This window comes from Cupressus sempervirens, chromosome 4 (genome assembly GCF_028749045.1).
Source record: "Cupressus sempervirens isolate cs-2001-9-10 chromosome 4, ASM2874904v1, whole genome shotgun sequence".
NCBI classification, from domain to species: Eukaryota; Viridiplantae; Streptophyta; class Pinopsida; order Cupressales; family Cupressaceae; genus Cupressus; species Cupressus sempervirens.
In genome coordinates, this window is record NC_143121.1 from 222,502,699 (window position 1) to 222,530,687 (window position 27,989).

Below are 27,989 nucleotides of genomic sequence, written 5' to 3' on the forward strand. Positions count from 1 at the left end.
GGAAGGATTTTAAGCAACTTGATGGATGGTATGGGGATGATAGCTATGGGAGATGGGGGTGATATTATAGATGGGGAAGCTTCATCACTGACTACTTCACATGGTTGGATTAGATGACATGGCTTATCGACTGTTGGAGGCAACTTTTCTTGTATTTCCTCTAGAAGATTCCTTGGAGACTCGTCTGTCGAAGGTGGAGTTGGATTGACAGGAATAGCTAGTGTGATGGGGGTGGAAGATTGGAAGCTTGGTTGATGGGGTGATGGAGGGGAAGTTGGAATATCGGATGGCATGACTAGATAGTTTGGAATAACTCTTGGATTTTGGGGGATGCTTGGGGGAATGTTTCTAAGGGTTTCAATATATCCGTCATAGTCAACAAGATTTTCATCATCATTGGAATAGGAGGTGGCAAGAGCAAGGACAATGTGACCAAACACATCATGATAGGATTGGTACTTCATGTTTTGATGATGAGTTTGATGGGGATGGGGTATTGCATATGGATGAACACGAAAGCTCATGGCTAGATTTGGATTAAGCATAGATTTTGGATTGGCTGATGAAAGATTTCCTAGGGAGACTCAAAGCTATATGATAGACCTAAGGAGGATTGGCTGGAGATTTTTGGCTTTCTTGTGGATGGAAGACTTCAAGGGCATGCTGTCAAAAAGTGAGAGTTTTGCTTTCCTATGCGCTAGATTGCTGGAGATTGTGTCAACTTAAGGATGGACTAGTGATCCTATGGCATGACACGAGATTGACCACTTGTGGATCCCAACCTTTAGCTCAAGGTGATGAGGGATACAAGTGACAAAGATGGATTACCCTAAACAATGCTCTGTCAAAGGGATAACCTTGGCGAGATTGGTTGATTGGTAGGATTGATTGGATAGCAAAATCTAGCAAAGTGACAACAACTCTTTAAAGGCTTGGGTGATTTTGGATTGGGTTGCTAGCTGGCTGGGGGGATGATTTGGATGGACTTTGGATTTGGGATTGTTCTAAAGCAAGGAACTAGATAGATTTGGTTGCAGTAGGGGAGCTTGGATGATTTTTTGATAAGGTAGTGACTATGCTAAGTATGCCTTGAGTTGGGAGATTTCTGCTTTTTTGGGATTTTGACCAAAATTGGCAAACATTCATTCAAAAGCTATGAACAAACAAGCAGACAAAAGTTTTAAACAAGCACATAAAAAACAACAACATCTTAGGAAGCTTTCTACAAGGATGAAATTTGCTTTAGCTAGGGAGTCCTCGATATACGCAAGGTACGTGAGGCCCAAATTTGTAGATGAAACCAAAAAGATGTCACATAGCCGAGAGGAGCGGTAACCCACTTCTCCTCTTTCACTTCTCAAGGGTATAAAGTTCCTTGAGGATTAGCCTGAGTGACAAAATTTTGATCCCAAGAGAGGTGTCTTTAGATTCACCTCCTGATCTTTATACTTCGTCGGAACACTGGAGTTGAGGTCGTCCCAAGGGGTGATGAAATCCCCAAGCAGGCCTCCTAAAAAGCTAAGACAAGATTTTGGATCCTAATCTTATGCACCCAAGATGTCCTCGAAAGACGACAAGGGGAGAGAAGACTTGGATGATCTTGGGCTAAAAAACACGCTTGTTCTTTTACCAACTGACGCTTAAGTTTTCTGATCTAGACTTTGCAAGCAATCATGTTTAAGATACAATGTTTATTCCAACTTTGAAGCGTCGACAAAAATAAAATTGATCGAAGAATGCAAACAAGAAGAAGAGTTAGGGTCAACAAGAAGGTAAACTCGTGTGTCCGGAGGCCCTCCACGTCAAGTATCGATTGATTTTTCTTTAAGGCATTCAAGATTGAGTGTGAGTTTATTTTAAGACCAAAACAAAGGTGTGTGAGATTCGATTTCAAGTGCGCACCCAGAGGCCCTCCACATCAAGATTTGTCCAATTTTTATGCCCAATTGAAGTGTGAGCAAGATTAATGCGCATTCAAGGAATTTTCTAACTTAGAAAAACCACTAAAAACCCAAGTGAGTGGAGTTTGATTTGCGTGGAGAACTTAACACCCTCTTAGGTGGACCCATCCCCATAGATGGCATTGAGATTGCAACCAATGGTTAAATTTATGGGTGATTAAAGAGGGTGAGTCCAATGACAAACTCACTCAAAGCATTTTTATTTGTTTTTATAACTTAAAAGATTACAAAAATGTAGATTCTTTTTATGCTCCAAAAGATGATTATTTGATCTATGGCATTCAAGATTGGATTTGTTGTTTTAATCATGCATTCATAAAAAAAACAAACTTTGATTTTAATCCATGGCACTCAAGAGTGATTTTAGCAACATGCATTCAAAGACAAGTGATTAAACATTCAAGTTTTTTCCTTTGAGCATTCAAGATTGAGATTTTGTGTGTTGTTTTAAGAACTTTGAAGTGCTTTGTTTTAACCTTAGATCATTCAAGATTGGTTTTGGACTCAAAAGTGAAAATGACTCTTTTAACTTTGCTTTTCATTCAAGATTTTGTGTTCTAGTTTGCATGTTTTAAGCCCAAAAATGATATTCCTAGATTGTTTTGATGCATGAAAAACCTAAGAAACATTCAAGATTTTGCAACAAGACATTTGTTTGGAACAAATAACAAAAGTTTTAGGACTCTTAGTTTTCATGAGATTTTTAAAAGAACTTTAAAATATTTTCAAATGAGGTTCATTTTATCCTTGATTGATGCTTTGAGTTTGATTTAGATTTTAGTGTGCACTTAGTGTTGATTTTGAACCTTTTGAAATGGAAACTTGAAGTTCTTTTTAAATTCCCAAAAAATGAAGTGTTCCTAACTTTGCATGAATGCATCTAAAACCTTGATGTTGCAAGGATGCAAATGATTGGATTGGTTTAGTTTCACTTGTTAAAAGATTTTTTCTTTTTTGCAAATTTTTAACTTTTTAATGGATTTAAGTATGATTTGGGGGTTCATTTTAAGCACTAAAAAGAAGTGTGTATATTTTGGTTCCTTAAAAAAAAAATGGCCAAGATCTCCCACAAGAAGAAGAAGAAGAAGTAGATGGAATAAGAAGAATATAGAAAAGAAGAGGAAGAAGAATTCCAAGTGCTTTGTCCACCTATAAGCTTGAAAAATCTGCAAATACTATGAGATAGACTATGAGTTCCTTTGTCTTCTTCATGCTCATGTGGACCTACAAAACCAATTTATACAATCCTACCAATCACAAAAACAAGCAAAATTAGCCAAAATCAGCAAATGACATACAAAACTTGACTAAAAAAGCTAATGAAGATGACCCATGCGGGGTCCCACCAGGCGTGCCAAAATGTATATGAGCAATGTTAGTATGCTAATAGAAACCAAATTTTAAATAAAGCTTCTACAAACTAAACAAAATTCATAAACTTCAAGATAGACTAAGATGAGCTCTTAATTGAGAATATGAGCCATTAATGGACTCTCTCAATAAGAAGCTCTCTTGTTGAGTGGCTTTGTCTAAATAGATAGGATGTATGCTCAATATGCTTCCAAAGGCTTCAATGGATGATTGTGGATTTTTGGTGTGGATAGATGGCTTTAGTATGGATTTGGCTCTCAAAATAGAATTATAACTTTACTACATGGATTGTGTTGTTTTGCAAAGGGGAAGGATCCAATTTATAGGCAAGAGGCTTTAGGGATCAAGGGCTAGGATGCAAGGATGGGAAAAAGCTCATGGAGGGCTCAGATTGCATGAGAAGAGAGCACATGGATTGTGCTTCCTTATAGCCAATCAAGGAGTGACACATGTCACATGGTGAGAGGATGGAGGAAAGGGGAAGGATGAGTCAACAAAGGAGGCTCAAGGGATAAAATCTTCATAAAGACCCTTCATAAGTGCTTTGTAAGAACATTTATGACTTTGTGGGCTTTATAAAGTTTTGTGGTTGAAGATATTTGTGAGAGATACCATGAAATTCGAATTTGAGGGTTTAGGGAGGTTTTAAGCTTGCTTAGGGTTGTAAAAATGATTAGAGGAAGGGTTAGAGATGGCTTAGGACTAGGCAAGTGGATGGCAAGTGGATTGCAATTAATGAGGGTGGGTGAAGGAGGAGATATTTGTTAACTTTGGCTTGAGTTACCAAGTCTTAACCCATGTTTAGGGAATGTGACAAGGTTAGGAGGGGATTAGGATTAGGGTTAAAGACATCTTCTAGAAGAGTCTAGGCTTTGGATGAGGATGAAGATTTTCTAGAAGAGTCTAGAATTTCCTAGGATGAGGATGAAGACTTTCTAGAAGAGTCTAGAACTTCTTAGGATAAGGATAAATTAGATTTTTAGGAAATAAATAAAGTTTTATTTATTTCAAGGGTTTGGGTTGAGGAGATATTTATTAAAACTTTTTTAATAAACATGAGGATTAATATTTAATCTTAATTAAATATTTTGAGTTGGGATTAGGGGTAGCAAATGATGGGATTAGCCTTTAATCAAAATTAAAGAAGGATTAGAAGATTTTGGAAGAGGTTAGTGGTCTTAAGGAAATTGGCCAACTTTTGGGAAAAAAATAAATAAATTATTTATTTTGGGATTTTTGGTCAATTTATTAATTAAATAATTAATAAATAAGGAAATAATGTTTAAATAAGATTTAAACATTTTTGGGAGGGATTCCTTAATTAAATATTTTTAATTAAGATAAAGGGATTTAATGGCATAAAAATTAATTAATTAATTAATGAAATAATTAATTAATAAATGATGATGTCATCAGGGATTTTTTCAAAAAATAAAAATACTGTATTTTTTAAAGGATTTTTAGGTGTCTACACACTGAGCATATAGTGAAACCCTATATGCCATACAATTTCCACTAACATTGCAATCATGTGAATATGAATAGGGTATCTATTATAGTTTTGTTGGGATAAAATGTAAGCATTTGAGGCATAAGAAGCCAAAATGACTAGAATATTTGTCCCTTTTAATGTAGCAAGCTAACATAAGCATCAAAGCATAAATGCTAAGATGACCAAAATGGTGCTTGCATGAAGACACACTAGAAATAGAAGAGATCCATCTTATGCTTAGTAATCAATAAGTATTTTATTTGCAATGACCCTTGCATTCATAACTTGCGATAAAAGTGTTCTAGATATACTTGCATTGACCCATACGTTCACTTAGTAGGACAAGTATCAGTATAAAAGAAGTTGAGGTACACACAACCATCCAACATGAGATGGAGGCTCTTATAGTGGGCATTCCTCCTATATCAATGATTCAAATTATTGAAACTAAACTAGAAATAGAAGACAAAGAAAAGATCATGCCCCCAGTCATTACTTCTCTAGTTAAAAATGACATCATCAACTTGCTTGAGGAAACATGATGAATCGAAAGCAAAACAAACAAATAAAATGCTCAGCATATCCAAACAAGTATATCATTTTGAATTTTTGTGTTATAGGATTGATGTCAAGTGTTAATGTCTAGAACATGGGTGAAAGAAATCTCTTCAGTAGGGTGACAATAGTAGATAGACATTGTTAGGACAACTGGTGACTGAAATCAAAGAGGAATCTTCATGAGGAAGAACCTTAGTTAGAATTGAGTGATAGTATATAGACACAGTTGGGATGTCTGGTGACTAATGTAAGAGAGATCTTCTATAAAGGGAAATCTTAGAAGTGACATGAATGATAGTAGGCAGACACAATGAGAACCATTGGTGACTATCATGAGAGAGGCTCCATGAGAAGAATCTCAAAAAGTGACATGAATGACAATAGGCAGATGTAGTGAGAACCACTAGTGACTGTCACAAGAGAGACTCTATGAGAGGAATCTCAAAAAGTGACATGAATGATAGTAGGTAGACATAGTGAGAACCACTAGTGACTATCATGAGAGAGACTCCATGAGAGGAATCTTGAAAAGGAGTGACACTAGTGAAAGTAGGAAGATGTAGTGAGAAACACTGATGATTGTCACAAAAGAGATTCCATGACACTTTAGGGTGGTGCCCCTAAGTTGTGGCAAGATTCAATCCATGGATACATGAGCAAAAAGAAGGAAACTAAAGTAGGAAAACAACTGTATAGGAAGCCAGAAGATGTGCTGCAAGATGGAGCATTAAGAACAAGAGGCACCTATTTACTAGGTTTTCACCTTCTTGGTAGAGATTCTATTTTTTTTGCTACCATGATGCTTGTTTCCAGGTTCTCACCAATGACACTTTTTCTTATTTTTCAATTTTTTTGTATTTTTGTATTTTTCATATTTTTTTTGTATTTTTTGGGTTTTTCAAATGTTTTTGATATTACCAAGGTGCCTATTAATAGGTTTTCACTAGGGTAATGACTTTTTTTAGGACCTTTTGCAAATTTTTAAAAATTTTCAAGACATTTAAGAATATATAGAGAGCCTATGAGATCAAATCAACTATAGAACTGCTTCAGGTAGAGAGTGTTGATGGGCTCCTTGAGCACCTCTTCCTTGGCTATAGAAAGCTAGTAAGCACCAGATCTGTACACTGCAATGATTATGTAAGGACGAAGACAATTATTTTTGAACTTCCCTTTTTGGACCCTTTGTTGTTGATTGTTAGGGTTTTCTCTCATAACAAGATCACCCAGCTAGAAGTTACGTGGCTTAAATTTCTTATTATAGCTTTTGGACATATGTTGTTTATAAACTCAAAGATGATCACATTCCACTTGCCGACATTCATCTAGTAACACTAGCTCTTCAAGTAGAGATATTCTATAATCTTCATTAGTAATGAGGCCCTTCATGGAGATTCTTAGAGTGGGGACCTCAAGCTCAATTGGAAGTATAGCATATGTCCATAAAACAAAGCTAAGGGCATTGTACCTATCAAAGTTCTAATACTTGTTCTGTATGCCCATAAGGCTGGGTTAATCTTGAGGTGCCAATCCCTCCCAAATTTACTAATTGTGTGATGCAAGATCTTGAGTATCACCTTGTTGGATGCCTCTGCTTGACCATTACCCTGGGGGTAATAGATAGAAGACTAGTGTTGTGTTATTCTAAATGTTTTGCATAACTACTTGAGGTATTTTTTTTTAAACTATCCTCCATTCTTAGTAATAATGGAGGATGGTACACCATACCTGCATATGATGTAGTTTATGATAAAAGAGCTACAATTTTTCCATTTTCTATTGTGAGAGGTATTGCCCCTACCCACTTTGTGAATTAGTCTATAGCCGTAATAATGAACTTATGTTTATTAGAAGAATATGGGTGACTCTGACCCACAAGATCAAAGGCCCATTGCTGAAATGGCCACAATGTGGTAGATGGAATCAACTCCTTAGCTAGAGTGTGAATCAAATTCCCATAGAGTTGGCACTATTTGTAGGACTTGGCATACTTGATTTCCTTTTGCTCCATATTCAGCCAATCATAACCAACTCTAATAAGTTTATGAGCTATTGTCAAGCCATTTGAGTGAGACCCACAAATGCCCTCATGAACATCAATTAATGTACCTTTGGACTCTTTAGGTTCTAGATACCTAAGGGGTGTTCCATTGAGACCTCTCCTAAATAAGTCATTAGCAATAATGATATATCATGAAGCATTATGGATAAGGTGACATTTTTCATTCCAAGTTAGACTGTCGAGAATAGTTTGGTCACAAAGATATGAGTAGATGTGGTGGTAGCGAGATGAGTCTTGTCTTTAATAAAACATATCATCCTAGAATTGGGGCTATCATAGGTAGGTTAGAGTAACATTTCCACTAGGAACTCATTTCAAAGATCATTTTCTAGTATTTGTAGCAAGGAAGCCAAAGTAGCCATGGCATTAGCTACTTTGTTGTTTGCTTAAGGAATTTTCTAGAAAGTGATATGAGAAAAAAATTTCTTCATATCATCAACCATGCATTTTTAAGGGATTAATTTCTCATCCTTTTTCTAATACACATCATTAACCTAGTTGATTATGAGCTGAGAGTCCCTAAAGATGTTCAACTAATCCACTCTCCATTCAACCACAATCTTCATGCCATTAATTAGAGCCTTGTACTCGGTAATGTTGTTTGTACAAGGAAACAAAATATTATATGCCTTGGGCAGTGAATATCTTTGTGGTTTAATGAAGAGTAACCTAGCACTAGATCCCTATTGTGTGAAGGACCCATCGAAAAACATCACCCACATTTGTGTGTGAGTGTCAAAATTGATTCATCAAGAAAAAATGATGTTCATCGGGAGAAGACTCTACATAGGTGCATCTGCTAGCTAAGCTACAATTTCTTGTCCCTTTATGGATTTTTGTTCAATGTATTGAATGTCAAACTCACTTAGTATCATGACTCACTTAGCTGATCTCCCTATTAGAGCTACCTTATGGAGTAAGTACTTCAATGGATCAATTTTAGCCACCAATCTTGTAGTGTGGGTGAGCATATAGTGTCTCAAATTTTGGGAAGCAAAGGAAACCACCAAGCAAGATTTCTTGATGATACTATAATTCATCTCATAAGAGATCAATGTATGACTTAGATAATAAATAGCACTTTCCTTTTTATTATGGTCTTCTTGAGCTAATAAGATACCTAGAGATGTCTCTATTGCTAAGATATACAAAATCAAAGGCTTCCCACAGATACGAGGCATCAATATTGGTGGATTAGCAAGATATTGTTTTATCTGTGTCAAAATTTGCTCACAATCTTGACTCCAATTATATTTCACACCTTTATGTAGAGTCTTGGTGAAAGGTTGTGATCTATCCACCAGCTGAGTGATGAATCTATGTATAGATTGAAGTTTTCCTTGTTAGGCTCTCATCTAACTAATATTATAGGGTGGAGGCATATCCATAATTTCTTTAACTTTCTATGGATCCACCTCGATTCCTTTCATAGACACAATGTATCCCAGAAGTTTCCCTGATGTGATACCAAATGTGAATTTCTTAGGATTAAGCCTAAGACTAAATTTTCCATGCAATGTAGGATAGGTCCCAAATCTTGCACATGAGTATTACATTTTGTGCTCTTGACCAAGGTATCATCCACGTAGTCCTCCATGGTCTTATGCATCATATCATGGAAAATGTAGTGAGTACTCTTTGATATATAGCACCAACATTTTTCAAGCCAAATGGCATTATCTTCCAATAGAAGGTTCCCCATGCACATGTAAAAGCAGTCCTTTACTGATCTTTTGGTGCAATTTTGATCTAATTATAACCATAAAATCTGTCCATGAGTGAGTACATCTCATATCCTTCTATCATGTCCACTATCATATCAATGTTTGGAAGTGGAAAATCATCCTTAAGACATGCTAAGTTGAGATCACAAAAGTTAGTACAAACTTTGATAGATTTTTTGTGCTTGGAGATTGGGACAATGCTGGATATCCATTTAGTGTAATCAATAGCATGGATGAAACCATCTTTCAGAAGCTTCTCCAATTCAACTTTGGCTAGAAATGCAACATGAGGATGCATTTTCCAAAGTTTTTGTTTAATAGGTTTAATGCTTGGTGTGATCTACAAATGATGGATAATTTGATCATGATCTAGTCTTGGCATGTCAGAATATGTCCACACAAAGTTTATCTTCTTCTCTCGAAATAAGGCAATGAATTCCTCTTTTCCTTCTAGAGATAGTGATTGTGCTCGATATATCATGTGAGGATGCTCTTCTATGCCCAAGTTGATCAGTTGTGTTGGCTCTATCAACATTGATGATCTCTCCTGAAAATGACTAGGAAGTGCATCCAATATCTGATCTGTAGAGAGGTTTTCACCCTTGGATATGTCTTTTATTTTTACTTTTTTAGATTCTGACATTGCCACAATGTGGTTTTCATCATTAGACCTTCTATTATTTTTATTTTTGATTGTATGAATGAGATATTTGATGTCAGCTTTAGTCATGTTAATGCTTTGTTTGCTGGTCGAAGATGTGACTAGGTCGACAGTGTTTAAGTAGCAAGCAAGAGCATAGTCATTCTTGAATATGGGGACTTCACTAGATGTATTGGAATTCTAGTGTATAAGCTTAGGATATGTGAGTGAAAGAGTAGCGGTGCATTTGATTGCATTCACAGTATAATCATTAAATGGTTGGACTAGAAATTTGAGACCTAGAGCGGCTTCATCCACAAGTGTGTTCAAATGCCTTTGAGCACTAACATCATCAACCAAAGACTTGAGAAAATTAGTTGGATTAGACTCATTAGACCTAATCCTAGATGCTTCACCTACTTTGAGTTGGTTTTCATATACATGAACTTGGTAGATGTCTTTATCTATAGTTGCTTCTGAAAGGGAGTCAAATTCATATTCCTTAGAATTAGTGCTACATGATGATAGACTATAGAATTCCCCAATAGTGATAGGGACATACTCTCCTTCATCATCTAGATTTTTGCATAGGTACTCTATGTGTAATGCCTAACTAGACTCTCCCTATTCTAAATGTGCATGGTGTGGATCAGTATTATCCTTAGAAGAATCACTAGTACCATCCATAGTGTTGACATGTGGCACAAAGTCATCAAGTTTAGAAAATAATTTAGCTAGATCACGAGGAAGAAGATAAGGGTAAGGATCTTCATCAATAAGATTATCTTCTTGAGAATTAGACCCAGGCTCTGACTCATTTTTGGATGAACTCTCAAGTTTTGGTATGAATTTGTTAATCCCTAAATGTAAGGGAACTTTCTTGAAACCTAGACCAGATATGTCTCTATTTCTTCAAGCTATTTCTTTAACAAGATCAATAAGACCATTTTTGTTGCATCCAATAGGACCAATTCCCTTATAGCCAAAGCATTTCATGAGTCAAAGACCAGGTCCATATTTCTTAGGAGTGATCTCACAAGCCTATTTTGTGAGGTCAACCAGAGTCCCCTCTTTATAAAACCACACAAAAATGGCTCAATTTTCACTTTTTTCCTCTAAGGGTACTGTAGCCTTGAAAAAAGTACCATTATACTTGGTTTAAGGTGTCAACACAAATGGTTTCTTTGCCTCAGATGGTCTACCATAATGATGGGGAGACTTAGGAAGAAATGTTAATGACAACACCGGTTTGATGTGGTACTCACCCTTGCTAATTTCTTTTAGCTTGAATGACTTTTCAATTTGTTTTAGCTTGTTATCATGATAATCTATAGATTCCCTATTAGCGGGTACAAAATTCTTAGCAACTTTTAGCATATTGTAGGGATAGCTAGTACTTGTAGGGATAGTGACTTCAGAGCCATGAAATGGAAATTTTATGCATTGATGGTATGTGGATGGCACAATGTGCATCTCATGTATCCATGGCCTTCCTAGCAAAATATTGTATGCCAAGGGAATATCAAGGACCTAACAAGTGACATCCCTTTCTACAAGATTGACATAGAGGGGCAACACCACAAGACCTAGGGACTTTTCCTCGACTTCATCATACACTTGATAGTGATCTTGTGATGAGGATCAATAGACATAGAATTGTTTAATTATCTAAGCAAAGTAGCAGAGACAATGTTCAACCTAGCTCCATTATCGATGAGTACCCAATGGACATGTGCCTAATGTATCATGACCTCAATGTATAGAGGTTGATTATGTGGGTGACTTAATGAATTGTCATCCTCCTCAGAGAAAGACATATATTAAGGTGAGGTTAGATGACCTACCATAGATTGAAATTTCTCAAGATCAAGATCTTAAGGAATATTTGCCTCAATGATGAATTTGTCAAGAATCTACCTATGGGTAGTGAGATTTTAAGTAGCTCAAAGATTGTGATTTGAGCATTAGTTAATTTTAATTGATCGAGAACACTGTAGATAGTGGCTACTAAATTTTTTGCGAGTTTTACACCTCTACCAAATGGACCAGAAAGGGTTTTATCTTTGGGCTATTCAAAATCAGGAGTAGAAGGTGTAGGGCCTTTGAGTACCAACTTGGCATGAGAATGTGTAATAGTGTTGGTATAGTATTGTGAAGATTTATTGTCAGTTGTGTGAGAAGTAGGGCCCCTCAAGACAAATGGTGTCTTGGGTTTATTGTTATCTTGCTTGCCCTTGATGGTAATAACATCACAATACTCAAAATCTATAGGTTCAACCGTGTTGATCACATTGTTGTCATTAGAGTATGTATAGTTGACCTTGTTGTTAGATTTTGGTTTTGAGCTCTCTTCTTTTTCATAAGATAGGAAGGGCTTGTTGAAAGCCTTATGATCTGAGTTCTTGTCATGTCCATCTACCATAATGTCACCATCATCAATCATGTCCTATACTTTGTGACACAAGTTTATGCATTTGCTAGTTTTGTGTCCCCTATTTTGATGGTACTCACATAATGCAATTTCATTCCACCATGGTGGGTGTGGTTGTGGGTCATAAGGGCAAAATTTTTCCAATGGTGAAATGAGCTTGTTTTGTAACAAGGTCTTGTACACCACATCTAGAGGTTCACCTAGAGGTGTATACTCTCATTTAGGGCATGTATCCCATGAGTTTCTTGGTTTATTTCTAGATGTTTTGTTGTTAGTAGGAGGTTTCTCAACATTCATGGCTGCATTGAGACTATCTATGAGATTAAAGGCTACCTTAGTAGATTTAGGAGTGACCTTGTCAACAAACCCATGATGTATAATTTCTTGATTCTTGTTGATGTACTTGGGTTTATCCTTGTTAGAGGTGGATCCTTGTTTTGTGTCCTTCTAAAGGGTAAGTTCACCCTTCTTGACCATGAATTCTCTATGCAGATAGCTTGTGTGACCATGTTGTCAAAGGTGCATAGACCTTGGAGTTGGAGTCTATAACCAAAATCAAGTAGGAGATTATCAATGAAGATGTTAATATTTTCCATTTCAGGAATCTTGCATGAATATTTAGTATAAAGTTGTCTCCACCTTTGAAGGAATCTGAGGAAAGGTTCCCCAACCTTCTACTTAAGATTACACAAATCTTGGATGTTAACAATGTGTTGAATGTTATGAGAATACTATTGGACAAACAAGTTAGCAATTTCATCAAATGTTTTGATACCAAGAAGCAAGTGTGAAAACCACTCCATATGCTGACCACCTAGACTTCTTGGGAATAAATGTATGAGATATGTCTAATTATGCATAAATTTCATAGACAAGGCATTGAATTCCCACAAATGATCTTGTGGATCGATAGTTCCAAAGTATTTATCATACTTAGGTAACTCTACTCCTCTTGGAAAAGAGGCATGTCTATGCTCTTTTCAAATGGAAATGGACAAAGAAAATCTAAGGTGTATGTTTTCATGGGTTTTTCTTTATCATGCATCATCTGAGCTAGCTGGTGTTACATGATTTTCAATTGTTTTTGGATTTTTGAAGTTTTAGTTTCCTCCTCAGGTGTGATAATAGTTTCTAATTGAAATGATGAGGTAGCTTAGCTCCCTCTTGGGAAATTTTGAGAAAGTAGTTTCCTTTCTCTTTGTTGAGAAGGATTTCCATGACCTTTTGAAAGTTTTTGTCTTTATGACGCTTTGCTATGTGTTTAGGAAGTATTTCCACCTTTTCCTACTCCTCATCAGTGGAATGGTCTTTTTCTTTGTCATTCCTAGGTTCGTGTTGGTTTCTACTATGTTCACCATGTTCGAGTTCATGATCAACCATTCTAAGAATGTTAATGGTTTCAATACATTTCAATTGTAAAGGTCCTCTTAATAAGAATTCAGCTCTATTGTTTGAAGATGTGGGACCTTTGCTAGTTTCAAGATCCTCTTGATATAAGGGGTTCCTAATTTGTTGTAAGTTTATAGAGAATATTCTCTGGATGTGAGGTGATCTAATAGGTGATGGAGATTGTGAAGACTCACCACTAGATGAACTAGACATAGACCATGTAAAAATTGGAATGCACCCTCTACCATAATTATGACCCTTATCTCTACCTCTTCTAAGTCAAAGGGGATAAAACACATTTCCACTTCTTGTTTCCATAGTCATAGACAAGGACAAGAAGAAAAATACCTAGACAAGGATCACAGTAGAACATAGTCTCAAAAAGGTGAGATAAGAGTACAATATACTAAGGTATGAGTAGTCTGAATGAGGGCTTGAACAACCAAAGATTATGACTATCATGACACAAAGTAGAACTAGCACTAAAAGAAAAGAACAAGGTACTTGAGAGGCAAGACTAGTTGAAATATGGATCACAAGTCATCAGCTAAGCATGATGCCACTATTGTAGATTGTTTACAGATAGAAAAGAGGTAAAATGTTATAGAGAATAGATCTAAATAAGGGTGTAGGTAGTTCAAACATAAAATTTTGATAGTTTGAGAGCAAGATGTTGCACAAATATTCTCAGAGACATGCGCAAGAAAGTGTAAAAGACCAGGAAAAACTTTAAAACAACAACTTTGGACCAGAGTTCTTGCATGAAGACCTGTATAGGACCATACAAGGAAATGCTAGAATGATAGGATGTAAAAGGACAAGGTTTGCAATATCTCATGTGAAGTCTTGCAGGATCACGCAAAGACTTGTGCAGAGCCGCATGAGGAAGTGTTGAACAAAAGATTCTCACATGAAATTTTGAAAAATTGGGTGAGAAAACAAAGACCAGGCTGCCAATAGAAACTAGATTTTGAAGAGACTTTAAAGATTTTAGACTATTTTGGATAGATTGTTGGTTGATTTAATAGACTTCAAATAGATAGCAAGGTTGGTTTTCAAGTTTTTAGACAACATTTGGTTTTAAACAAGACTAGTGGGATTTCACAAAGACATGAGAATCAAGCAATAGTCGAATGTAGTCCAACCAAGGACCAAGCAACTCAAAGGGATAGGGGAGTCTTCACTTTTAGTTTGTTTAGATAGGTTTGGACATGTTTAAGACTCAATAATAAACATGCTTTATCCCTAGAACCAAAAATGGTAGAGAAGGCAAAAACTTTGTCCCACAACTTATGTGCATGCATGCACCTCACACAGTTGTGTCACCCCCTAAGGGGTGCCCATGTTTTTTATGTATTCAAAGGGCTCAATAAAATATATGCTAAATGAACACCCTTGTGGTAGGGGTCAAGTGTATATACCACCTTCCAATTCCCAATAGCATGCCTATGGTGAGTTCTACAAGAGAGATTCTTCCCTTTCCTTGCACAAAGATTATGCCCCCTTTTGAAGGTGAATTAGGTAGCCTCTAACTAAAGGTATTTTTTTACTTGGCTTCCATTCATATTAATCTTGTATGGCTCTACAAGTAGAGTTGAGACCAACAACCCACACTAGCATCTAAAAGTGCACACACTTGCTTAGCAAGACTGGGGCCAGTGCTGGCTAGTGCAACAGATAGAGTATCTCCTTGATATGAAATATCAAGAATGAAGTAGAGAAAATTAATATAGCTTTGGAGTCTTTTTCTCTACAAAGATTATTTATTATAGTGAGTTTGAATCTCTAGCGAAAGAAGTGTGCTCACTTGTGTTATTCCCAGAGGTTGGATCACTTCGGCAGACCCTCTAAGGGTTGACTCAGACTGGTGGTTCAGATCTAACAGTCCAAGTTTTTGATTTCCCTCAAGGGGAAATAACATACTCCTCTACCTTATCACCTCACCCAAATACACAAAACACATTAATCACCATCTTAACTTAATCAATCTAGACCTATCCTTTCTGAAGATTCTAATTCCCTAAAAGGAAATCATCATCCCATCATAGAAGAGAATTCACACTAGAGAACTACTAAGTTACTTGCCTCCCTTGGATTTTGTCTTTTAGAGGCTTATAGGTTTCTAATTCACACTTGATCATGACCTCCAAATGGTGAAGATCATACTCCCCTATTCCCCTATCTTGCACCCTACGAAGTTGACAAGCCCTATTTAGACTATGTCTGGAAAGTAGGAAAAAGACACAATGTTTTATGTGGCTTTTAAAATTGATCTTCAATAATCATATCATTGACAGTGTCCTACAAACACATAGTCAGTTCATGTTTGAAAAGTTTGTGTAAAAATGAATCTTCATCAAAATGTCCTGTAGATAACTGTTATGCTGTAGAAAATCAAAAAACTAAAATAAAGATGCTTCAGAGAAAATGCATTAATGAAATGAAATGATAAACAACATTGAAAATTTGCATTTTAAATATGTTGTTGCAAGATCTCATGTAAACTTTTACACAAATCTGCACAAACTCTTACATTGACCCACATGAGAAAATAAGGTGTCGTGTGAGAAATCACACAATGGGGCACTTTTTTGCATGAGAAAGTGTAGAGAAGTAGGCAAAATCCTCAAATCTTCACATGAAAAAGAGATTTTTTGCACAAAAATATGGAAGTCTATATGTACAAGTATGATAGAATGACAAAAATATTAGAAAATAAGATGAATGAGGCCAGAAAAATTTCTTTTCTCAACCCCACGATGGGTGCTAGAAATGTATATGAGAAAATGTGACCTCAGACCTTCACATACACTTCAACATGGTCCTTACCCACAAGATCATCCTAGAATGAACATTGGATTGTCCATCTGAGAGGTTCAATTGAGTGACTTATTGCCTTCTAATTAGAGGGAATTTTCCTATTTTCTCTTAGACTAGGAAGCAAGCAACTAGACCATTTAATATGAAGGATTTTATGCAATAATATGAAAGTGTATTTAAGCCAGGTGATGTGCACTTTAATCTAATAATAAGTAAAGGAGAATTAAACTAGATGGATGCATTTATAATCTAATATGACATTAATGTTAAGTAATTCAAAAAGCTATGAAAAGATTGAGTAATTGAGTATGCAATTCAAATTCCAACCTCCTAAATGAAGAATTATAAGCCCTTTAAATAGAATTCCTAAAATCAATTAATGCTTGAGATCAACTCAAATTGACAGTCAGGATTGAAGTAGAGATTGAGTCAGGACGGAAGATTCCTAGTGTAGGTGAGGTTAACTAACTCAGATCCTAAGTGTAATGAAAAGTTAACTGGAATTCACCCAAGTGTGAGAATAAGTGGATTAAGCCCATTCCAATTTGAGAGGTAGATCACTTGGAATTCCCATTCCTGAACTGGAGAGATGAAATTGGAAGGTTATTTAATTTAATAAAAGTGAGATATGACCTCATAAATGTATATTCTCATTACTTAAATTATTACATTCAATAATTAAAATGAGAGCATTAATAAATTAAATAAATTTAATTCCTTAGTACATTAGCCTTAGGGGATAGTTTAATTGAATTAAAGTATAAACACTTCAAATAAAATAAAATATTAATCAATAGGTTTAATGTAGCTAATCTGAGTCAATACTTTTAGGAGTTAAATAAATAGTATGATTAATGCAGATTAGCGTTTTCTACATTTGACAATTAAGTCAAGTAGCAAAAATTAGAATGGGAATTGCCTAATGAAATAGGACTTTAGGGTTGACCAAAATAGACCAAAATTGGTTGAGATGGCAATGAGCCAATTTTGGGGTATTACACATACATCTCCCAAAGATAGATCCAAATATCATAAAAATCAGCTGACTTCATGTCATCAAGTGAATCCATAACCTCCTTATCCATATGTAGAAAGAGTGCATGAAAAATGATTGTAACATTGTCACCATTGTATGAAAGTCCTTTCACATATGGAAATGCATTATTCTTACTAGGATAAGTGAGAAATAATTCACTCCATTTCTTATAGTTTTTTGTTGTCAAGATAATTAAATCTTCCTCATACATGATGTACTAATCAATGCAACCCCCCAAAATAGATGCTTTGGCACTTTATACTAAGTATGTGTATAATTTCCACTTGTCAAAATTAACCAAAGTGGAACTTTGATTTTTGATATTTACAACTAAAAATATGAAGCTATATATGACTCAAAAAGATAAGAACTGAGACCTCTAAAGGATCTAATTAATTACAAGTGTTAAAATAGGCCAAAAATGACCAACTATTGAAAGTACTATGTCTACTCAAAATTACTCCAAATTGATATTAGATCTGGAAAGTAGAAAAAAATCATGCACTTTCAAAAAAAAATGGCACTTAAATATGTGTCCATATGATCCCGAACAAAGTTTTTGAAGTTGTAAAAATTGGGATTGGCAATTTTCAGAAAAATTTAGGAACATAGATCACAAAAAACCTCTGTAATTATTTTTCCTAAATCGCCATTGTTGCACCTCCAAAAATCAAATGAGTCTAGAATTCACCTTAGATGTCCAATTTTGATGAAACAAAAGTCAATTTGGGGGTTTTTTGACCTTCTGAATATGATACCAATATTTAATTTGCACCAGCAAGATCCAATCTTGACCTATAAAAAAAGCTCTCCAATGGCTATGCAATGAAACTCCTATGGCTTTGATACCATGTAATTATTTGGTATAGCTTTGATAATATGTAATAATATGGTATAGCTTTGATACCATGTAAGAATTTTGCATAGCTTTGATACCATGTAAGAATTTGCCTAAGGCAATAATTCAACACCAAGATCAAGAAGCTCAATAGATAGCACAAGAGGGATACATGATCATCAAATGAAAATGGATATTAGATAATTGGATGAATACATTATAGAAGTGCCTTTTAAATAAAGACAACTGATATGACTAGGAGTCAGCAAAGAGATAAGCATAACAAATAAGTACATGTCCAACAAGAGTGGATTATCCTCCATTATGCATGGATATCCATGCAACAATGAGAGGATAAGAATGCAAAGGTGTATCTCATAAAGAGATGTAGTAGACAACATGTGCTCAATTGGAGTGCAAACTACTGTGTTGCCTACATGACAACTAATATGCTAATGCATTAACATAAGTAAACTTAAGTAAACTGTAATTAGTAAATACTTAATTACACCAACACGTAGCTTGGGCTAATTGCTATCAAAGAATTCTGCTTCACTTTTTAAAAAGTTGACAATTTACACATCAGAGTCAAATGCCTACCAATTAACATGGTTATCTAGAACTACAGGTCTTATAACTAGTCTGATGTGTTGCTCTCTTTTGTCCTCAACACACTCTAGTACATCATAGTGAGCACTTATTGTGTCAAGTCTATCAAAATTCTTGTTATCTCTTCTAGGGACACTTTGGATATTGAATTCTTGGAAGCCCTCAATAAGATCCCAAACCTTGTGCTTGTATGATTTGAGCAGATTATTCTTTGTGATGTTTTGGCTCTTACTTGATTAAAAGCTAGCTCACTATCTCCAAAGACCTTTAAATATTTAATTCGCCTCTTTTTTGCAAGTTGGAGGCCTTGAATTAATGCTTTATATTCTTCTATATTTTTAGTACACCTAAATTGGATTCTATAAGAGAAGTAAAAATTCTCCAAACTGGCAACCGAGACAAGCATCACATCAGATCCTAAGCCATTCTTGTTTCTTGAGTCATCAAAGAACATGCTCCATAATCCACCAATGTCCTCTTTAGTTTTCATGAGATTAGGAATAGGAGAACCTTTCTCAAATATGCAATATGTACCAAGGCCTATCTCCTTAGCTTCTTGTACTTGATCAAATTGAAAAGCAATGGCCCATTCATCTAAAAGATAACTAGGAACCTCTGCTAGGGGAGTGGTAGGTTCATGTGTCATGCCCTTATCATCTATCTCATGGATTGAACAATTCATGTTTATAGTGCTAGGTGTGTAGGTCTCTATGTGATTAAGGGCCAAAGGTTTTTCCCTTTAGGGAAACTTTTGTCCTATATCTTGTCCTAAAGAACATATAGGATGAATCTAATGCAATGTAACCACCTATATGTATAGTGAAGTTTCTAGAAAGATAGATGGAAAAATGTGGATCAACCTCAGCTATTGATATGTCTTGAGTGGCAATACAACTAGGGCATGCATGGAATGCCATCTCCACATTTTTTAGGATTCCTATTTTTTTGATAGAGCTACCATCTAATTGAAGTACATCTCTTAACCATTGGTTCATATTTAATATCAAGGAGCTCAGCTACACATTTAGGTATCATAGAACTACTAGTTCCAGAATCTATCATGCATTTATGAACTATTTTTTCCCCTATAATCAAAGACACATAAAAAGGAGGAGGCTTGTTTTTATTACTTGCCTCTCCTTCTTTTGTTGGCTGTACCAAACTTGTTGCATTATCTAAAGTGGTTGACTAATTTGACACCTCTATACTCTTTAGCTCTTGTTTTAGTAGCTATAACTATGGTGGAATAGTGAGAACATCCCACATAGGAAAACTAGAACTAGTCCTCTTCAACTAATCTATTATGTTGAGAGGAGTGCCAACTTCTTTGACTGAAGCCTTGGGGCATCTAGGAACTGATGACTAAATTTGAGTAGCTTGAGTTTCAGTAGACCTCTTGTTGCTTATGTTTTTCTTTTATTGGGGAACAACATTTAACCATGCATTTACAATTGGACTATGAGGGGCAACACCAGAAGCTGAATCCTAGTTTATGGAGGGGGTGTAGCATTCTCAATGGCTCTTCTCTTTCTTCTGGTAATATGAGTTATAGAATCATAGTTATCATAGTTAGCATTACAATGTTCCTTTGGCTAATGGTTCATAAAATAATAGTCACCCTACTGCTATAGGTAAGAAACATCAGTAGGTTGACTTGCAATATATTGATATCCTACTAATTGATCCTACATGGTTAGTGCTTGGGATGCCTCTTCCTTATGGCACATGCAATATTCATATAAATAATTGCAATAAGGACAAACATCTTGCTCTTGAGCAAGTTTTTTGGAGGGATTAATATCTTTACTAAATTTGTTCTTGTATTTGTGGTAGAGGCATTACCCATGGGTCTACTTTGGTTGTATGGAACATAACCTTGACCCTAATTTGGTGGCCTATTATATGTGTGGTTTTGATAATGAGGCTAAAAGATCCTATTACCTTGAGCTTTTTGTCTTTCCAAGGTCACCAACTTATTATTCATCTTTTGAACCACTTAGGAATGGTCTTGAAACCTCTTGTCCATAGCCGTGCTCTAATCCTTGATATTTTCAACATTGTGAATCAAAGATTGCATCATGTTTTTCAACTCTCCTTACTCATTAAAATATTTAGAGTCTATTAGGGTTATGGAAAGAGGTTGGATTATGGATATGGTAGGAATAGGAACTACTGTAGGATAATAAGTAGGCATGTTAGGAAAGAAAGGCATTGGAGGCCTTGGAGCTAACTTTCCTCCTTGAATCAAGGTATTTTCTTTTCTTATGGCAATTTTATATGTAGCTAGTAAGGTATCCCATCCCATGGTTTGCAAAGTAGTATCAATATCACTATTGAAAGCTCTTAGGTAATACAAGAAAGCATTACCAAGGGAAGGTTTTATTGTAGCGGGTCTTCTATCCCATGTCTTTTGGAATCTATAATTAAAATCTATCATATATTCATGGGGTGCTCTCTTGATTTTAGTTAGCTTTGTTAAGAGTGATAGGTGATCACTTTTATCTTCAAAATGTTTGCATAATCTCTCTCCTAACTCATCACAATTATTGATAAAATTATGTGATAATCCCTTATACCATTATAAATCTTTTCCCTCTAACAATGGGGCTAAAAGTTTAACAACAACATCATCTTCTATAATACCATGTATATTGCAAATGTTTGAAACTTCTTAATATGTTTTATTAGGGAAATGGAAGTTTTAGCAGGAAAATATGGTAGACTTTTAAGAGAAGATACTAGGATATCATGTCTTTGAGATGAGAGGACTCCCTCCATTGAAGGTAGTGAAAATTTGATTCCTAGGGAGGGCCATGTGGAATTATGATATATTTAGATGAAAAGATGGTACTCTAGGTTGTGATCTATCAACTGGAGAAGTAGAAAGATTTCTAATAGACGTATGTGCTACTTCTGAACTCCTAACTGGTGATAGAGAGAGTCTACTTCTTCTTCTAGGATTTGAAAATGGAAGTTCATAAAGCTTAAAAGTACCTATAGAAGATGCCCTCATTTGAACCTTGGGCATGAGTTACATAAATTCTAGTTTGGAAACTAAGATGTAGAGATAGAGTCACAAAGTGGTTGAATGTGAGCCTCCTAAAGGCTAAAATGCTAACATCAATACTATTTTCTCAGCATAGAAGTTGAAGTCCTTTCTTGATGCCAAAAAACTAGAATACTTCTTAGTAAGCTTGAATGTGTTCCCACCAAGCATGCCAAAAACTATTGTCACAAAAGTTTGCACCCTTGCCTAAAGTTTTACCTAAAGGAAACCTTGTGAAACATGGAAACAATTTCCAAGTTATGGGACTTGAATAATGAGATTGAGTCTCCAGAGAAGGATGGCTTCCTCACTATCAAGATGCACTAACTACTTCTTTGAAGCAAAAGGGAGAAGGAAATGCATGAAATCAAACTACCTAGTCTGATCTAGAAGGTTGATACACCAAATAGTACATTCAGTCTTCTCTCTACCTAGAACTACACAATTCATCAATATAATCCCAAAATATATAGATTCAATCTTTGCTTTAATTCAAAAATCATAAATAGATCAAAAACCAATGGACTATTATAAGGAAGGAACTTCACTCTGTATCATTCAAAGGAAAAATAGATACAACATACAACTTGAAGAATGAAAGCAATACATTAACAGAAGGCAAGAAGGTTTTGCACATGTATTAATGGAAGAAAGAGGTACAATAGAGAAATATATTCACTCAGAGGCAAAGGAAATTATAGTAGAAAAGTATACAATACATCTATAGAATCATATAGAGACCAACCCTTTAATGAGTTAAAAAAAATTTCCTTTATAGCTTAGGCATAACTGAGAAGACTTCTACTAAAAACCTAAAACTCAACCAATGTCTTCAAGTTATAGAGAATAATAACTACTGAGCTGAGGAAGATTTGATTAGATGCATGTCCATATGTAGAAAATCTAATCTTTATGTGCAAACTCAATTCCTAAAGGGATAGAAATGATGGCCATAACTGCTCTAACTAGTATATGGATTACAGTGGCAATGGTAGAATGAAATTGGCATTTATCAGGCATCAAGAATACTAAAAGGTGGTTGTAGTCAATCAAAGGATGTGTGCACCATTTAAGAGCCATTTGATAGTGTTCAAAATAGTGCCATGTCATTTGTGTCATCATTTAATAGGATTTAACAATCCATCTTGCCACTTGGCCTCACATATTTGAAGCACTCTGCCATATCATCTTGCTTTTCTATCTTCCATGTCAAGCCTATGATTTCTCTTGTTTGTTTCTTTACAAATTTATTCCTTCATTGACTGCATGGCCTTGCAAAACTATGACCTCTTCATTTTAAGTCTTATAATTACTTTGTAGTTGGCTATCACTTCAGTTTACTAACCATTGCAAGCCGATGATCACCATTAAACTAATTTCTTGCACCCTCACAATTGTTTAGAACCTAGAATTTCTTTACCTATAATGTTGTGATGTGTTTATCTTTACCTTTGTTGCCCCTTCATAATTTCCAAACAAAAAACATGTTTTAACTATGCAACATTGCAAATACTATCCTAGATGACTGCCATCATTGTTTTGTAGCTTTGCAACCAAGAACTTTAACTATAGATGAAAACTTGAAAAGATGTAATTATCCCTTAAATAAACTATTTCATTCCCTTTTCTCACATTCTCATGACCTCAAAGCTTAACCTTAACTTTAACCTTGTGAATGAGTGAACAAAGCATTTTGCCACTTCCCAGCCTTGATCATAGGTTAGTCCTAATTCCTAGTGAAGCTGTGATCAATACATACCTTAAGTATCGTAATAACTCTTTCACACATTCTCAAATTAACTTTTACTTTGATAAAACTTTTGTGATGACATGAAGACTATTTATTTTAACTGCCAAATACTTTTCATAGTTTCACAACTTAAAAACTTTGTTCCCAACTTAGTTGTGTGATGCTATGGTGATTGCCATCTTGACTATGTAGCTCTTTATTGCTGCTTCACAACTAAGAAAAATTTATCTACATTGCCACCTATGAAGGTGCAAAAACCTCTTTATTCTAATGATTACTCTATCATAGCTACTTACTGCCCTCTACTAACCACTACAAAATAATGATAATCATTACACTAGTTACTCACATCTTTGTGACTTGAAATATTAACCGATCTTTTAACCATAGAAAAGTGTGATCAATGAGCTTTCATAGCTTCACCACCTTAATCCTATGTTACTCTTAACAATGTGCAATAGAGTGATGTATGAAATTTAAACTTCCATGTTAACCCTTCACACGATTGCAACTGAACATATTTTCTTCTTGATAGTGCCTGTGATCATGTGATCTCCTTTCTTTACCCTTTTGTCAAATAGGACACGTGGCTTTACATCACTTTCTCACTTTAGCTATACTTGATGCAACTTCAGAAAGCAAGAATACATCAAGCATTGATCTATTTCCAAATCAATGACTTTTATTGATCATGGGCCTTTGGATATCTCTTCCTTCCTTCCATTGAGATGTCCCAAGATGTTGACACATGATGATTTAAATTAATGGGGCGTGGGCGCAACACTTAAAGCAAATATACCTAGCAAGGGGACCCAACTTAAGTGACACATGGGTAATCCAACTCTTCAAAAGGTAATACAAAATTATATCATTGAAAGGGATAACTAGGTTTTTAGTTATGTTTTAGCTACATGCTTGGTAGATTATGTAAACTTGATGCCATGAATAGATATCTCTGATTGGATTTCAATGATGGCAATAAGGGAAAGAATTGGGTGGGATAAAATGGCTAACACTTATCTTCAACATGATCTCTATCTCCCAAGAAATTAACTAGTTTGGCTAGATATCATGATTTCCTCAATTTCATTTTCAAATTTGTTACTTGACAATCTCTAAATTATGACACCCAATCAGTTACTCAGTCATTATAAAAGCATTTGGCTCGGTATCAACTATCTTGCTTGGTCGATATTATTGCTTGATCAATGCTAGTTTTTCCTTGCACTTACTATAGCTTGGTTAATAGTAGCATCACTCAACATTCCTTAGCTTTGTTACTGTATTACTTGAGTTGGCTTAACTTTCTTTATGTAAACAATCACTTTTCTTTATCAAAGTCTATCTAATCAAATGTCCATTATAGTATTCATTTAATAACTCAAACTTTCCTCTAGGTTCTATTATTATGAGTAATTTCTCAAATCCTCTTCATCAATCAAATATATATGATATCTAGATTAGCTAGAAACATGTTTTATTAAATAGATTTGAAATTAATGACAAAATAACAATTGACCCAATTGTAAGTTTCCAACAATCTCCCTCTTTGGCATTGATGACAACATCTCAAACTTCTTAATACTAGCAATAACTTAGTATCTCAAAAACTTTGTTATCATGCAATCCAAAACATTTTATTGTCATTTTGATACTCTTTTATGATTTTCTACCTCTAAAATGATAGATCTCCCTCAGAGATACATGTATCCCTTTTTGCATATTATTTCACTTTCTTCTTCTCCAAACTTTTGTATGTCTCCATCTTGTTGGAAGCATGAATAATGATGATAATTATATGGGGGATTATTGTAGAAACATGATCAGATCATTATCATGATGATATGTTACATTCATGAATGTGTCTGTGATTGATGTTATCAAAGTAATTTTTTGTAGTATTTGATAGAAGAACAACAGAAAGATCAAGTTGGTATAGAGAAATCATTGAGTACTTTCACTAGAAAGGTTAAAGAGAGATACTAATAAATATCTAGCATATGTAGCTAACCTTGGAAGAAAAAGATGTTAAGTCTACAAGAAGTTATGCAAGTTTTGGTGAAGACTATTATGAGATAGAGTTTATAGAAGCATGTTTTGGTAAACTTGTTATATCTCTTAGCAGAATTGTTATTCTAAGAAGCAAGGTTAAAGGTGTGTAGAAGACTTGTTGGTGATTACACGGCTAAGATTTATCATCACAATATTACATGTATAGAAAATTATTCAAGTTACAAGGTTATTGATTAATGTTATTTCTAAGTGTAACATGTTCTTAATGAGGTCCTATAATAATTAATTGAAAAGGTGTAACAACTGACTCAGGGAATTGGTTTATGGATTTAGTATAAAGGAAGGCAATTTTCCTTTGATTTTATATGATTATATGGACAATTACAAGAAGCATGAAGAGTGGAATAGAAGAGAAATAGTTGATATATGAAGATAAGTAGAACACAATGAAGTTAGAGAGAACTTCATTGCTGATGTTTTCTTTAGTGATCCAAAGATTGATACTTGGATCTAAGGTTCATGACCTCATCTACAAGGTCTGAAAGTAATTGTTCTAGTTGATAGGATAAAGGAAAGAGGATAATTCATAGTACAAATAATTATTCTGCAAGGAATAGTTGAGAGATCAGTTGGACAATGAGTTTAGTGGACTTTCCCTAGAATCTTTTTGGATAGTGGGTACTTCTATCTTCTACAAATCTTGACAAGGTTGGCACAAATCCTAATAAGGTCTATCCTCTAACAAGGAATATATATATATCGGTATATCTTTGTGGGAATCATTCCCACTAGGGTTTTTCCTCTGATCAAGGGTTTCCCTACGTAATAAATCTAGTGTAATTATGTATGTGCATCTTGCTATGGTTATTGTTTACTTTGGTTGAATGTTTAAGATTAATTAAGGTTGATAAATGTTTTAATTGGATAAATGATTCACATCCCCCCCCCCTCTCAATTATCTTGGTCGACTATTATTTCTAAAAATTGGTATTAGAGCATCAGGTCCTTAAAGATAAAGTTTAACAACTTTGGGAGAACCATGGTGAACATATTTAGAAAGGATAGTCCTAGGAGAAAATTTTGACACCTAGTTAATGATGATTCTTGGTGAGTTGTTATATTTGTGTAAAGAATAAAGCATTGATTTTTTAGATCTAGAATCATTATGTTGTGTAAAAAAGAATAGAAGCACAAGAATAGATAAATCTAGATCTAAAGAAGGCATGCATATAAAGGAAGGTATTGATCTATTTATAAAAAGAGAGCCAAAAGGTATGAAAACCTTTGTTTGTTGGACATGTAGAAAGTTTGGTCATTTTTCAACTAGATATCCAAAGAGATTAAGGAAAACTAGAAAGAGTTCACTTTCTAATGAAGATGAAGAATATAAAAAAAGTATAGAAAGATTCTTGAATGTGTATCATGTTGAAAACATTGAGCCTAAATTGGTTAATGAAGAATAAGTAATAGCCTTGGTGACTATTGTTGAAAGTGCAAATGTAAGAATTGATGAGAAATTTAGGATACAAGAAAGAATAGTTGACTATATTTCTAATGTTGAGAATGTTGTTGTTTCTAAACCAAGGAATTATGAAGTATTATTAGAGACTAACAATAATTTGTAGAATGAAGGAGAGGTAAGGAAAGAACAAAGTTTAGACCCTAAAACAAAGCTAGCAGTTGAGATATACGACAAAGAATCATCCACTAGAGCAGATCATCGACATCATAGATAAAGGTGTGATGACAAGAAGCATAATCAATGAAGAACTATGTCTAATGTCTCAAGTAGAACCAAAGAATGCAGATGAGGCATGTAAAGATGACTAGTGGAAGAAAGCTATGACATGAGAATTAGATAAGATAGTGAAGAATGAGACATGGGAATTAGTCCCTAGATTAGTATATAAGAATGTGATTGGAACAAAATGGATATTCAAGAATAAGATGAATGGACAAGGTAAAGTTGTAAGGAATAGAGAAAGATTGGTATGTAAAGGTTACTCACAACAAGAAGGAATAGAATATGACAAAACCTATGCTCCTATGGCAAAAATTGAAGTAGTAAGGTTATTCTTAGCCTATGAAGCACATAAGAGATTCAAGGTATATTAGATGGATGTCAAGTCAACATTTCTGAATGGAGAACTTGAAGAAGAGGTATACATAAAACAACCTAAAGGTTTTCTTTTAATAGATGACAAGGGCATGGTATAAAGATTGAAGAAATAATTGTATGGCTTAAAGAA